Source organism: Sciurus vulgaris (assembly GCF_902686455.1).
Source record: "Sciurus vulgaris genome assembly, chromosome: 1".
In the NCBI taxonomy this organism is placed as follows: domain Eukaryota; kingdom Metazoa; phylum Chordata; class Mammalia; order Rodentia; family Sciuridae; genus Sciurus; species Sciurus vulgaris.
In genome coordinates this window covers 137,297,285-137,312,443 of record NC_136461.1, presented here as the reverse complement: position 1 = coordinate 137,312,443, position 15,159 = coordinate 137,297,285, and positions in this window count along the sequence as shown.

The window sequence follows — 15,159 nt, the reverse complement described above, 5'->3', positions numbered from 1 at the left end:
TCTTAGTCCACCCTAAGTTAATGAAACAGAATAACTAAGAGTGCGTAATTTTTAAGAGAAAAGGGTTTATTAATTTCATGGTTTTAGAGACCAGAATTCCAAGATTGGGCAATTATCTCTTTCAAGGCCTTTGGACTGTGTCATAGTGTGGTGGGCAAGCAGAAGGGCAAGGGGTGTGTGCAGAAAAGAAAACACAGGGACATCCTGGTTTTTAACAACCCACTCTGCGGTAATTAATCTAGTCCTTCAAGAGCAAGAACTCACTTACTACCTGGAGCATTAACCTTATCCCAAGAGAAAGGTGTTATTAATTTCTCTTAATGATCTAAAATCCTTTTAACATTCCTACCTCCCAATGCTTCCACAATGGCAATCAACTTTCAGCATGAGTTTCAGAAGAAACAAATCATATTCAATCATAACAACATCTTTACACATAGCATCTTCTAAACTATGAACATGGTATATCTTTTCAATAATTAGATATTCTTTAATTCCTCCCAAAATGTTCCATAGTTTTCTGTATAAAAGTCATGGATAATTTTCATTAGGTTCATTACTAGGTATCTAAATATTTATTATTATCAATAGCATCTTTTACATTTTTCATTTTCTAATAATTGTTTTTATTTAGAAACTTGTAAATTTCTATACCAAGCCCAATACATAATCCTTGTAATTTTTATGTAGATTTCTTCTAGAAAACATGGCAAGAAATAGTCTATGCTTCAGAGGGAAAATCACATATTATGAAGAATGATAGTTGTGTTTCCTTCTAGTGATTCCTTTCTATTTTTTCTTTGTCTTATAATCACTGACTAGATTCTTAAACAAAATATTTAATATAAATTATGATAAATGATAGACTATTTTAATAGCTGATATCAGAAACAAAGTTTTCAACCCATCACCAAAGATTATGAAGTTGTAGGTTTTTCTTTAATAGATTAAATATGCTTCCTTCTAGTCATAAATTGCTAAAAGTTTTAATCTTGAATGTATGTTAAATTCTATTAAATGCATTTGCCTCATTTTTTTGAAATCATTAAACAATATTTCTCTTTTTTCTGTGCATGTAGTGAATTGCTTTGATTCTAAAAGGTTAAATCACCTTGCATTTCTGGAATAAATCCCACTTGGTTGTGATTGTATCATCATTTTCCCATATTGCTGAATGAGTTTTGCCATTATTAAAAGAAATTTTTGCATTTGTATTGACAAATAATTTTGACCAGTAATTTTGCTTTCTTATAATGATATTTGATATCAAGTTTACAGTGGTTTCCTAGGAGTTTTGAAATATTACCTTTTACATATTTTTTGAAACAATTTCTGTAATATTGCCATTGTTTAGTAACGTTTCATAGAATATAGGTGCAGTTGTCTAATCATGAATTTCTCTTTGAGGGAAAGATTTTCATTATAAATTCAAATTTATTAATAGTTGTAAGACTATTCAGGCTTTTAATTTATTCTCCTTTCTGTTTCGGTAACTACTAATTTGTTCAATTCCTTAACATTTTTTCAAATTTAGTCATAAAATTATTTACTTTATCCTTTTGGATCTTTTAGATTTTATGGAATCCATAATGTTGTCACTTTTCAACTCTTTATATTGCATAATTCTGCTTTCTTTTTTTTGACAAGAAAATTAGCAATTTTATTAGATTGTTCAGAGAAAAAGTTTTGGGCTTTGTTGGTTCTATTTGATTGTCAATTTTATTATTTTCTGGATTTCTTCCCTTTTATCTTTATTAAATTTACTACACTCTTTTTATCATCTCATATTGCAAACCATTTTAATTAATTTTATTCTTTCTTCTTTTCAAATGTATGCATAATTTATCTTTAGCTTTTCCACTGCCTACAAATTTTAAAACATTGCAGTTTCATTATCATTTGGCTAAAAATATTTTTAAATTTCTATTGTGATTTCTTCTTTTATCTAATGGTTGCTTTTAGAAATATAATACTTAATTTCCAATCTTATGGAAATTTTCCTTTTTGTTACTTATTTATACTATGTGTGTCCTTGAGTTAGAGAACACACTCAATGTGATTTTAATGTTGTGTAATGTGTTAACAAGTATTTCAACATCTGTAAGATAGTGGAATAGAAAATTTTGGAACACACATCACCCCAGAAACATCAATTTGAAAAACTATCTGTGCATGGAATTATCTTTATAAAAACTAAAGAAACCAGTTGAGAGGTTATAGTGCAAAAATAAGAAAATAGCCATTGAAGAAGGCAGGAAGATCATCTTACATTATTTGTATCATCCCTCACAAACTCCAGTAGCAAAGTTTGCAGAGAGATATACTCTACTTGGGAAAAGGAGAGGGAAGTGATCAAACTTTATTTCAAACCCTAGTCTAACATCTATGGACAAAGAGCCAGGCTGGTCCATGTGGCCCCATTCTATAGGTTGCCTGTGTGACCCATGCCCTACATACACAAATTCCCGATTCCTTTCAGTATACCCAGTGCTGGACTGGGCCCCTTTGACCCACCATGATTGCTCTGTGAACCCAGGTTCCTACTTGACCCTTGTTGTTCTAGGATGAGGCCAGCCCTTTTGACTTAACCTCCAGTTTAGCTCCCACACACCGTGGACCCATGCAGACCTGAGCAGACCCAGCCTTCTAGATAGTCCCCAAAGCTCCAGGTTCCATACCTCCTCAGTACTGGGCTATCCCTATGCTCCAGTTCAATACACATGAGCCCCAAGTTTCTAGAGTATCCAGAACTCGAACCTATTCCAGCACATTCAAGGGCCAGGCCCATCACATCACTACTCAGAAGCAGGCCAGAACCTTTGGACTAAGATACCAGGAAGTGCTCCTGGATACCTAGACCTCAGACCTGCTCCCTTGCCAGATCAACTCCTGTGGACTCAGGTTCCAGGTGCATCTCAGTGGACCCAGACTTTAAGCTGACTTCTGCCAATACAGGTGCCAGCCCTGCCCCACCCTGTTGACCCAGGTACCAAAACATCCTACATGAGGACTTCAGTAACAAACTGGTCTTGCACCACACCAGGTGACCTGCCCAGAATCTCTGTATGAGATGACAGGTAAAGGTATTTCCCAAAAAAACCAGTCTGCAAAGATTGGAATAAATCCCTACATTTTCAAATGCACAAAAAAGAATGGAAGTTAACAAGAAACATGAAACAAACAAACAAACAAACAAAAAGCAAGGAGAAATAATATCACCAAAACCCCCAGTAATCTTCTAGGAACTGACCCCAAGGAAATGGAGACATGAAAAATACCTGACAAAAAAACTCAAAATAATTGTTTTTCAGGAAATTCAGTACATTTCAAGTATATACAGAAAAAAAAAAAGAAAAAGCAGAAAACAGTAAGTGACCAAAATGAGAAATTGAAGAGAAGATTGAAATTATGTTTAACAGAAATTCAGCTGAAAAATATGATGAGTTAAAGGAAAAATTCAACAGAGAGCATCAACAGTAGAATTGATAAAGCAGAAGAAAGAATCTGGGGACTCAAATGCAGGTTATTTAAATATATACACTGTTATGGTTTGGATGTGAGGTGTTTCCCAAAATCTCATGTATGAGACAATGCAAGAAGGTGTAGAAAAGAAATGATTGGGTTATGAGAGTCTTAACCAAATCAGTGAATTAACCCCTTGATATGGATTAACTGAGTGGTAACTGAAGGCAGGTAGACTAGAAGAGATGGATCATTTTGGGCATTCCTTTGGGGTTTATATTTTGTATTTGGTGACTGAAGTCTCTCTGTCTCTCTGTTTCTTGATCATCATGAGAGCTGCTTCCTTCTGCCACACTCTACTGTCATGATGTTGTTCTACCTCACCTTGAACCCCAAGGAATGAACCAGCTGTCAATGGACTTAGACCCCTGTAACTGTGAGTCCTCCAATAAACTTTTCCTCCTATAAAGTTGTTCTTTCCAGGTCTTTAGCCATAGTTATTTAAATATATGCAGTATTTATGTACATACAAAGTATGAAGAAAATGAAAAAAGCTTGCAGATTTATGAGACAGCATCAGAAAAGCAAATTAATTTTTTAATTCTTTGTTCTTTTTAGATATACATGAGAGTAGAGTGTATTTTAACCTATTATGCATAAATGGAGTATAAATTACTGTAATAAAGCAAATATATTAGTTAGAGAAATTTGTGAAGTAAGAGAAAGACAAAGGATTAGAAAGTTTTCTTAAATCAATAATAGCTGAAAACTTGTAAATTTGGAGAAAAATATAAATAGGTACAGGAAAAGAAAAAAATTACCAATTGGTTTCAATCCAAATGTCAAGGCACAATTGCACTGCCAAAAACAAAGGATAAAGAGAGAATTTGGAAAGTGGTAAGAGTAAACAAGTAGCATACAGTATAAGGGAGTTTCAATAATGCTAAAGAGGATTTCTTAGCAGAGACCTTATAGACCAGGAGAGAGTGGCATGGTATGTTACAGTGGTAAAGGAAATAAAATGCCACCAAGAAAACTGTAACCAGCAAAGGTAAAGAGATAAAGACTTTCATAGACAAAAACAAACTTAAGGAGTTCATCATCACCAGATCTATATTATAAAACAACCCAAACAGAAAGGATCATAACTAGTGATATGAAAACACAGGAAGCACAAAACTAGAAGTGAATAAATTTAGAATACTTTAATAGCATAATCACACATGTAATCACTTATATCTTTAATAAGAAGGCTAAAAGATGAAACTAATAAAATAATAATAGCTGAACAGGGCAATCCAAGATGGCGGACTAGAGGGTGACTGCATCTCCAGTTGCTCCAGAAGCCAGGATTCAAGAAGGGGAGGCATTGAGAGACTCTGACTAAAATAGAACCACGGGGTGAGTCTCCCCCAGCTGGTGAAGCTCGGCCCGGGCGGCAGGCCTGGATTTGGGCAGCTTATTAGAGTAGGGCAGGGCAGCTAGAGTCTCCCCCAGGCAGCGCTGAGCACTCCGGTGGTGGGCTCCTCCCACAGGGTCAGATACTCCAGCTTCTTGGAGCAGGCCCCCCAGTGAGAGCCTTTCTGCACACAACCAGCTCCAAGTCCCTCCAAGTTGCTGAGCTAGCATGCGACGAGCTCCGGCCACCCACAGGTTGCTTCAGAGACCAGGACAGGGCAGCCAGGGACTTCCCCAAGCAGCCTGGCTCCCTCCGGCGGGAAGTGCCTTTCCAGGCTAGCTTCTCGGAGCAGACCGCCCAGTGAGAGCTTTTCTACACAAAGCCAGCCACAAGTCCCCAAGCCAGTGGAGACCTTCGACCCGCAAGCAGCCTCTGGGACCAGGACAGGGCAGCCAGAGGCCTCTCCAGGCGGCCCTGCACCCCTCCGGCTGCAGGCTTTTTCCATGGGGCAATCGAAGATGGCGGACTAGAGGGTGACTGCATCTCCAGTTGCTCCAAAACCCAGGATTCCAGAAGGGGAGGCATTGAGAGACTCGGACTAAAATAGAACCACGGGGGGAGTCTCTCCCACCTGATGAAGCTCGGCCCGGGTGGCAGGCCCGGATTTGGGCAGCTTATTAGAGTAGGGCAGGGCAGCTAGAGTCTTCTCCAGGCAGCCCTGGGCACTCCAGTGGTGGGCTCCTCCCACACGGCCAGCTTCTAGGAGCAGGCCCCCCAGTGAGAGCCTTTCCACACAGAACCAGCTCCAAGCCCTGGAACCAGTAGCGGGCTAGGGACAGCTTTCTTCAGAAGTACTGCATTATCAAGTTACTCCAAGACTTCAGACTACTGAAGGCTGGGAGGTGATACACTGGAAATCTACAGGGACACAATAAGCAAATAGAGGAAATCTGCAATATCCCAGAGTTCCACTGACATCTGACCAAATGAGAAAACAAGGGAAGAAAATGTCCCAAACAACCCTAGATACACTATATCAATAAATCTCAATCACAGCACAGCAGAAGAAATGTCAGAAAGGGGGTTCAGAATGTACATAATTAAAACAATCAGGGAAGCAAATGAAGAGGTGAAAGAGCAAATGCAGGCATTGAAGGAGGAGATGAAAGAGCAAATGCAGGCATTAAATGATCGCACCAATCAACAGTTAAAAGAGCAAATACGGGAAGCAAGAGATCATTTCAATAAAGAGTTAGAGATACTGAAAAAAAAACAAACAAACAGAAATCCTTGAAATGAAGGAAACAATAAACCAAGTTAAAAACTCCATAGAAAGCATACCCAATAGGATAGAACACCTGAAAGACAGAACCTCAGATATTGAAGACAAAATATTTAATCTTGAAAACAAAGTTGACAAACAGAAAAGATGGTAAGAAATCATGGACAGAATCTATAAGAATTAAGGGATATCATGAAAAGGCCAAATATAAGAATTATTGGGATTGAGGAAGGCTTAGAGAAACAAACCAAAGGAATGAACAATCTATTCAATGAAATCATATCAGAAAATTTCCCAAATCTGAAGAATGAAATGGAAAACCAAGTACAAGAGGCTTATAGGACTCCAAATATACAAAATTACAACAGACCCACACCAAGGAACATTATTATGAAAATACCTAACATACAAAATAAAGACAGAATTTTAAAGGCTGTGAGAGAAAAGAACCAAATTACATTTAGGGGGAAACCAATAAGAATATCAGCAGATTTTTCAATCCAGACCCTAAAAGCTAGAAGGGCCTGGAACAACATTTACCAAGCCCAGAAAGAAAACGGATGCCACCCAAGAATCTTATACCCAGCAAAACTTACTTTCAGATTTGACGATGAAATAAGATACTTCTATGATAAACAAAAGCTAAAGGAACTTACAAAAAGAAAGCCATCATTATAGAACATTCTCAGCAAAATATTCCATGAGGAAGAGATGAAAAACAATGCTGCAAATCAGCAACGGGAGGAACGAGCCGAAAGGAATAGCCAAATAAAGGAGAAACCAAATCATGTCAAAAAAACAAAAATGAGTCAAATGACTGGGAATACAAATCATATCACAATAATAACCCTGAATGTTAATGGCCTGAACTCATCAATCAAAAGACATAGACTGGCAGATTGGATTAAAAAGAAAAATCCAACAGTATGCTGCCTGCAAGAGACTCATCTCATAGAAAGAGATACCCATAGACCAAAGGTGAAAGGATGGGAAAAAACATACCATGCACATGGACAAGGCAAAAAAGCTGGAGTATCCACCCTCATTTCAGATAATGTGGACTTCAAGCCAAAACAAGTCAGAAGGGATAAAGAAGGACATTTCATACTGCTTAAGGGAAGCATAAATCAGCAAGACATAACAATCATAAATATCTATGCCCCGAACATTGGCTCATCCATGTACGTCAAACAAATCATTCTCAATTCCAGAAATCAAATAAACCACAACACAATAATACTAGGTGATTTTAACACACCTCTCTCACCGCTGGATAGATCGTCCAAACAAAAATTGAATAAAGAAACCATAGATCTCAATAACACAATCAACAATTTAGACTTAACCGACTGATATAGAATATACCATCCAACAAAGAACGAATACACTTTCTTCTCAGCAGCACATGGATCCTTCTCGGGTTAGGGTTAGGTTTAGGGTTAGGGATAAGGTGGGTTTAAGAATGGAGGAAGGAAGAACTGTATAGAGGGAAAAGAGGGGTGGGATGAGTGGGGGGGGGAAGGGAAAAAATAACAGAATGAATCAAGCAACATTGCCCTATGTAAATTTATGATTTATAATAAAAAATTAATAATAGCTACAGCAATGTGTTGATACACAATATAAAAACATAAATTATAAAATAAGAACATGAATTATGTAAAGGATTGCTGGTTGTTATGCAATTAAAATGTAAATATATTTTCATCCAATAAAAATTATCAACTTAAAATAATCTGCTATAACTTTAAGATGCTTTGTGTAAGCCTCCTGGTAACCATTAAGCAAAAACCTCTGGTATGCACAAAAGATAAAGGATAATCCACAACACCAGTATAGACAAATCTAGAAAGATGGACATCATGTCAGTTTTGTTTCCTGATCACTACAGAATGAAACTAGAAATTAATAACAATAGGAACTTCCAAATATCTGAGAATTAGACAAAATACTCCTGAACAAATAATTAGTCTAAGAAGGAAAAAAAAAAAAAAGGAAAATTAAAAAATATCTCTAGGTGAACGAAAATGGACACACAAATTACTGAAACTTATGTGATACAGGAAATTTATTGTTTATAGCAATAAATTCCTAATTCCAAAAAAGATAGATCACAAATAAACAATCTGATGTTATATCTAAAAGAACTAAACCCAAAGTGAATAGGAAAAAAAATAACAAGGATTAGAGAAGAAATAAAATGAAGCAGAGAATAGAAAAACAACAGGAAAGAGCAATAAAACTGAGTTATCCTTTTGAAATGATAAAATCGACAAACCTTTATCTAGACTAAAAAAAAGAGGAAAGTCAAATAAAATCAGAAATGAAAGAGGAGACACTATACCTAATACCACAAAAATATGGTGTCATGAAAGACCACTGTGAACAATTATATGCTGACAAATTGGATCAACTAGAAGTGGATGAATTCCTAGACATGTGTAACTTATCAGCATCTCACAGAAATACAAATAGTAGTGGTTACCAGGGTTCAGAGTCATCTATTGGTGGGATGCCATTCAGTGTACAAAATTTTAAATCACATAAAAGAAACAAGTTCAGCAGATTTATGGTATAACAGGGTGACTAAAAAGAAAAGTATTGTATTTTTCAGGGTAGCTAAGAGTTTAAGTGTTCTCACCACAAAAATTATACATATATTAGGTAATATACATAATAATTCTTTTATTTAGCCCTTCTACAGTGATTATATATTTCAAAACATCATGTTGTACATGAGAAATGTATAAAATTTGTCAATTAAAATAAATGTCAATTAAAAATAATTAAAATTTTTTTCATTGATGTGTTTATGCTGAATTTTCATAAAGTTTTTGTGTACTTAAAAACTCAGGTTGTATAATGAGCAATAGGTTTGAATAAGAAGGTACAAAAAAATTAAAAAAAAAGATTGAAGTGAATTCTATGGTGCTGGGTTAGAGTCAGGAAAATCAATATGTGTTCATGTTTAGATATGTAGACAATACAATAAATACTTCTCCTAGTTCTCTTTGTAGAAAGGATCATGAAACAATGATACTCCGGTAGTAATGAACACATCTTTGCTTTTAAATACCATTTTTCAATTAATGTTACCAGGACTACTTGGTGAAATAGTTCATTCTAGGACCAAGGCAGGAAAAACATGAAATGGATCTGGCATTTCTTTTAGAACTAGAATGTAAGAATGTTCTAAAAATCAAAACCAACCAAACAAAAATGTGAGGAGCACACCAAGAAGACACAGGAGCTATACTGAGTTTCCAGTGATCAAAGCTGGAAAAATTTGAGTAGGTAGGTCTTAATATTGGATTCTAACCTCTAAAATGAGATAAATATCCATGAATCCAAGCCCATATAAGTAAGTGGAGCTTACTTCTTCTCCCTTTGAGGTGGTCAGGATTTCCTAACTTAGTGTAAAAGAACAGAGTTTGAGAAAGTGAGAATCTTTACATTAAAGAAACTTGGCAGATATGATGTCACTCAAGTGATTAAGGTTAACCTCACTAGACCAATGTGTAGTTCCCAGTATTGTGCAAATTTGCTGTGGTGATTTATATAAATGTTAACAACAGAGAAGCTGGGTAAAGTTCAGTAGGGGTCCTTTGCTTTATCTTTGCAGCTTTTCTATAAATCTACATTTATTTAGAAAATTCTTGCAAAACAAAATGTTCTGTAGTTATTGGCTACAGTCATTGACATGTTTTGGTGAAGTTGTGAGATCATTAAAATCAAAGCTTTTGTTTGGTATCTGTTTTGAAATGTTAGAAACTAATACAGTAATAATAATTATATTAAATTGACATATATGTGTATATAACATAAACTCAAATTTTATAAAGTAAAAATTGACAGAATTACAAAGAGAAATAGAACAATATATAAACATGCCAAGAGATATTTTTGCTAACTTTCTTTGTCTCTGTGTTATAAAAGTTTTCCTTCTTAGAAGTATACAACTGAACCTGAAGAAAAATGTTTTTTAAATGGGAGCATTTAATTAATAATATAAATTATTAGTATGTTGGGTTAAATTTATTATCTGATCAAATCCAACTATTATAGATTCTTTTTTTTTTCTTTCCATTCCCATTCTGCCTTCTTTAAAATTATTATTTTGATCCATTTTCAACTTGGTAATTGCATCGGATTATACTCTTTTTAGCGATTTTCCCCCAAATTATATCATGTATACTTGGCATAGGAAGAACTTAGTTCTTTCATTCTCTTCCAGAGAATGCATGAGCCTTAAAACACTTTAACTTTGTTTATTACCTTCGTGGTGTGTGTGTGTGTGTGTGTGTGTGTGTGTGTAAATATAATGTTTTAGAGAAAATGTTCATTCAGATCTACACATTTATCATTTTTATTGTTCATCATTCCTTCATGGATTTCTGAGCTCCCATCTGATTTCATTTTCCTTCAGCCAGAAAAACAATTTTTATTATTTCTTTAGTACAGTTCTGCTGGAGCTAAAATTTCTCCACTCTTGTTTCTCAGAAAATATCTTTGTTGTACCTTCACTTTTTAAGAATGTATTCTTTGGGCAAAGCATTCTGGCATGGCAGTTATTTTCTTATTAAGCTTTGAAGATATTAATCCTGTTTCTTCTGGCTTCTGTTTTTGCTGTTGAAAAATCTCCTGCAGTCCAGTTCTTGGTCCTTTAAGATTCATCTTATTTCTCTCCTTATATGGTTGAAATATTTGCTTTCTTTTTGGTTTCCAATATTTTAGAGCCATGTATCTATTTTTTAAAACTGTAACTTGCTTTGTGGCTCACAGTGTTTCTTGACTCTGTACTTCATAATATTTATTGGTGTTTATGAAATTCTTAACATTATCTTTTCAAATATTACTACTACTCTATTTTTCCTCTCCTGGAAAAACAAATTACATGTATGTTAAACACCTTCTGTCACTTATTTCTCTCCACTTCTCTATATTTTCTACCTGTTTTGTTCAGGATATTTTCTTCTGCCTGCCCTCTAGTTTAATGATATTCTTTTCAACTCTAATCTGTTGCTAAATTTTCCTAGTGAATTCTTAATTTTGGATATCATACTTTTCAGGCTTAAAATTTAATCATTATGGTTTACAATTTGAAATTTCAAATCTTATCATTTATTTTTTAAAACATTTTAAGCAAAGTTATATAATATCTCTTGCCTAATTTTTTTTTTGGGTGGGTCCTGTATAGTGATTTTAGTTGTTTCTTTTCTTTTTTATTCATGTGGTATTGCCTATTTTGTGCATTTTTATTTAGTGCCAGATATTGTATGTGAAAATATCTTTAACAGATGATTGAGGATGATATCTTCCTCAAAGAAGGATATATATGTCTGTTTCTGGAAGATGGTAAGGGGCATTATTAATCTGGATGATCAAAATCAATTTCAGGAATTGAAATAATTTCAAATTCATCTATTTCTGGACTTACATTATTCTTATGGTGTAGTTAGTATTAATTATCCTGGCCCAAATTGTGTATAATTTGAAAGGTCCCTGTTTCTTGGTTAAACCTATACGCCCATATTTGTCCTTTTAGACAAGCAAGATTATTGAAGGTGTCCTTAGCCTTCCAGCATTTCATGTGCCACTTCCTGAATTGGTAAATGGCCTTAGGATAAATGCCCAACCTCAGTTTTTTTTTTCTTTTCCTATGCCGTGTGCCACAATTCTTAACTATCTTATAGTTCTGTTTTGCCATCATAAAGATTTCATGCATATTTTTTCCAACTTTCATGGTTTGTTCTTAATTTGGGTGTTGTCTAGGCGCCTTCACTTGAAATAAGTTAAACTAATGATTAAATTTTATAATTCTGATAAGAAGCAAAATCATCAGTTGTATATGAGTATAAGAGAAAATGTAGGTGGTTTATAGAGCAAGAAGAAACTGTAGAAGTATTAATTTCACAGTGAGAGAATGAATGAATCAACTGATTTTAATATAACTCTATAGCATGACACTACAGTTTCATGCTGTATTTTGCTGAGTATTATTAAAAGCACACTTGGAGTTTATGATCATTAATTTAAAATTTGTCCTACCAGGTAGTATAACTGGACTTTCTGTTTACTAGTTTCTTTTGTTAAGGAGATGCAAAACACAGAAGTGATTTGTTTTATCTAGGTTTTGTTGAACAAGTCTGAAAAAGACTGAAAGGCAGGAGAATGGATCAACTATACTACAGAGTGAGTGAAGTGATTACCTACGGAGTTTAGTTCAGGTAAGGAGAAAACAGAAAAGATCATGCAGGAGAGACAGAGAGTGAAAAGTGATGTTATCAATGAATTGAAAGTCCCAGTAAGGTGGAAGTACTGTTGGCAATGGAGTATTAAAATAAATGAGCTCAAAGTAAGTAACACCTGGAATACAGGTAAGTCCAAAAAAGGAAGTCACCGAGATATGGGGAGGACAAATTGTAAAAGAAGAGTTCAAACAGAGATAGAATAATGAAGTATTGCCTGTGTGCCCACTAAAATGACCAAAAGTTAAGAATGAGATGGTTTTGACAAGATAGTGAACCATAAGAAATGAGACTAAACCTGGGGGTTGGTAGGGAACAGGAACAAGAGCAATGGGAGATAGAATCTCATGGGAATTTCAGTAGGGATAATGATCTGTTTAAGCTAGACAGCTGCTCCGTTTCTGGTCTTCCTAGATTGGGGCTTGAGAAGGCTGAAGGGGGAAAATCTGTCTATAGGAAAAAAATCAGATTTTAATTAATTGTAGAAAAGAAAGAATTATTCAAAGACGAGTTTAAAGATATGGGATATGTTTGTGATGAACCATAGATTCCAGTTTATATTGTGAAGGTAAATGTCTATGCTGAAGGGCTATTATTGAGCATTAGCAAGAAAATATGTATGAGAGCTTCAAGTGAAGTCTGGCCTGCAGTAGGGGTTAAGTATTTCAGTGCTGTCACTCCAGTTAAATACCAGCTTCATGTTGCTTAGGATGGGTCTAAAATGTGTCAAGAGAGGAGAGTTTTGACAATTTATTTTGACCTCTTGATAATAAGCACTAATCGAATACGTGCTCTTTCTTCACACACAGTGTACAATTCTGCACAAAAGCCTAAATTAGTGTGCCTTTAGCAGCAAATAACAAAAATTACACTCAAATGGTTTAATTTATTCTTTATTAACTCGAACAACAAGAGGTCTCATGGAAGGGTGACTTCATGTTTTCTTAATTAAGAAGGTCAATGACATCATCAGAATCATAGCCTCTATTTCCCATTTTTCTATTCAGCAGTGTTCAACATTTTTGATTGTTTTCATATACTGGTTCTTTTAATCCAAAACAGCGGAGGCAATGGCAGCCTCTACACCCACATAAGAGAGGAATATAAGGGAATGCTTCCTCTTGTGTGATTATCTAAGGATGAGGATAACTTTCCACAGCGATTACCCTCATGTCTCACTGTTCAGAACTTCATCTCAAGACCTCACCTTGAACAAGAAGCCAGCATGATTGGCTCGGATCAAGGGGAAATCACCCTCTGAGACTGCTGCCTTCTTCTCTGAAGGACATAGTCTTTTGTTGAACAAAATCAGGGCTTTGTTAGCATCGAGGAAGGGGCAAGGACTGTCACTGAGGCATCCAGATGTCACATTACTCTTTTGCATCCTTCATACACTTGTTCCTTATAGTATTTGTCACAATTATATCATAATTTATCTTGTGCTGACATCTGTTATTCTGATGTAATATATCAATGTATTATATTGAAGATATATCAACATATTGTATTAATTTTCTATTACTGCACATCGAATTACCATAAATTTAGTTTCTTAGAAGAATATTATTTATTATCCCACAATTTTCATGGTTCAGGAGTTCAGGCAAGGTGGATCTCTGTCTCAGGATCTCAGAAGATTGCAATCAAAGAGTTGGTCATACTAGGGCTCTCGTCTGGAAACCAGGACCTTGTCCAAATTTTATTCAGTTTGTCACCAGAATTAAGCTCCTCTTGGGTATAGCCATTGGTGCCCATTTTCTTGCTGTCTGTTGGACAGGGATGGCACCCAGCTCTTTGAGGCTGCCACAGTTCCCTGCTAAATATTCCCTTTGGCCATTCACAATGTGATTGGGTGCCTTCTTTCGGACCAGAAAGGAGGCATTTAACTTGCAACTCTTTCCATAACATTATCATACAAGTAACTATCCTATCATTATTATTTGCCTTATAACACAGCCTACATAAGAGCAAATATCTCAGCAGATGCACAAATTTCACTTACACTTAAGCAGAGCACGTTACATAAGACATGTATTCCAGGGAGTGCAAACTTTGGGAACCATATTCAAATTTTACCTATGCATGCATAACTTTATGTGTGTGCATATGCGTGTGTATTGTTCTTGGTATAATTATATAGAGGAGCCTCAATTTATTCCAAGTTATGACATTTCAACTTTACAATGGCAAGAAATTATGCACAATCAGTAGAAACCATATTTTGAATTTTGATTTTTTTCCCAGGCTAGTTAAGTATGGTACAAACCTTTCTCAAGATGCTGGGCAGTGTCAGTGAGCCACTGCTCCCAGTCAACCATCACCAGGTGAAAAATCAATAATCTACAGTGCACTGTGTAGATAATCTATGATGTTTTGTAGGGAAGGTGGATTAAATGCATTGTTAATATTTTCAATTTACAACTGGTTTATTGGAAAGCGACCCCTATTGTAATGATGAGCATCCTTGTTAGTTTTCATTCACATGAAAAGTTACTGTTTATAAAAGTCATCTGTACTTTGCATTCAGTACTTATAGTGAGAATGTAGTTGTGGGTGAGGAGTATCTCTGGGCAGGAAAAATAAGGAGAAAGCCATAGATAAGCCTGATGAGCTCACCACTTAAAGTCTTTAATTTCATTTTGAATCTGTTAATTTGTGGAGCAAGTGATTACACTTTAAGGGCCTTATTCAGAACCTGAGTCCAACAAAGAAAGCATTTACAAACACTTGGAAACATTTTGGAAATTTTATTAGGTTTTATAACAGCA